Source organism: Dama dama, chromosome 33 (genome assembly GCF_033118175.1).
Source record: "Dama dama isolate Ldn47 chromosome 33, ASM3311817v1, whole genome shotgun sequence".
Classification (NCBI taxonomy): Eukaryota; Metazoa; Chordata; class Mammalia; order Artiodactyla; family Cervidae; genus Dama; species Dama dama.
In genome coordinates this window covers 51,583,782-51,585,167 of record NC_083713.1, presented here as the reverse complement: position 1 = coordinate 51,585,167, position 1,386 = coordinate 51,583,782, and the positions used below count along the sequence as shown (strand labels likewise).

The 1,386-nt window shown below is 50.0% G+C and overlaps 1 pseudogene; it reads left to right on the top strand.

Moving 5' to 3' along the window:
* The first annotated feature begins 294 nt into the window (after positions 1 to 294).
* Positions 295 to 885, top strand: LOC133051011 (mitochondrial adenyl nucleotide antiporter SLC25A23-like; annotated as a pseudogene).
* Positions 886 to 1,386: the final 501 nt, after the last annotated feature.

Below are 1,386 nucleotides of genomic sequence, written 5' to 3'. Positions count from 1 at the left end.
ATAGTTCACTGCAGCACTATTTACAGTGGAAGCAACCTAAATGTCCATCAAAAGATGAATGGATAAAGGAGATGTGTGTGTGTGTGTGTGTGTGTGTGTGTATAGTCACCACCTACAAGTGCCAGCATCGAGGCTGGCAGGGCCCCAGGAGAGAGAGGGGAGGGGAAGCCTTTAAGCAGCAGCTGAGGCCACCGTGATAGCACCATGACCATGGACTAGCAGGAGTGGCATGACCAGTTCCTGTTGTATTCACTGGAGAACGTGGAAGACGAGCTGTATTTCTGGAAGCATTCCATGGTCCTGGATATTGGCGAGTGCCTGACCATCCCGGATGAGTTCTTGGAGCAGGAGAAGCTGACTGGGGCGTGGTGGAAGCAGCTGGTGGCGGACGCGATGGCAGGTGCCATGCTCCGGAGAGGCACAGCCCCTCTGGACTGCCTCAGGGTCTTTATGCAGATCCACGCCTCCAACACCAACCAGCTGAACATCCTGGGGGGCCTCCGGGGCGAGCATGATCCAAGAGAACAGCGTGCACTCCCTGTGGCGCAGCAACGGGATTAACTTGTTCAAGATTGCACCTGAGTCGGCCATCAAGTTCATGGCCTATGAGCCGATCAAGCGGGCCATCCAGGGGCAACAGGAGACTGCACATGCAGGAGCGCTTTGTGGCTGGCTCCCTGGCTGGAGCCACATCCCAAACCATCATCTACCCCATGGAGGTGCTGAAGACACGGCTGACCCTTTGTCTGACGGGCCAGTAAAAGAGGCTGCTGGACTGTGAGTGGCAGATCCTGGAGTGAGAAGGGCCCCACGCCTTCTACAATAGCTTACATGCCCAACGTTCTGGGCATCATCCTCTATGCGGGCATCAACCTGGCCATCTGAGAGGACACCCACGTTGGATGTCTGGATCAGGAAGATCCCTTGGAGAAGGAAATGGCAACCCACTCCAGTATTCTCTCCTGGAGAATTCCATGGACAGAGGAGCCTGTCAGGCTACAGTCCATGGGGTTGCAAAAGGTCAGGACACTACTGAGTGACTCACACACACACACACACACACACACACATACACACACATACACACACAACAGAGTATCACTCAACCATAAAAGAATGAAATTGGGTCATTTGTAGAGACGTGGATAGACCTAGAGAGTGTCATATAAAGTAAAATATGTCAGAAAGAGAAAAACAAATATTGTATATTAATGCATATGTGCAGATTCTAGAAAAAATTGTACCAATGATCCTATTTGTGAGGTAGAAATAGAGACATGGATGTAGAGAACAATATGGACACTAAGTGGGGAAAGCATGTTTGGGATGATTTGGGAAATTGGGATTGACATATATACATTAATATGTATAAAAAAGATAACTAAT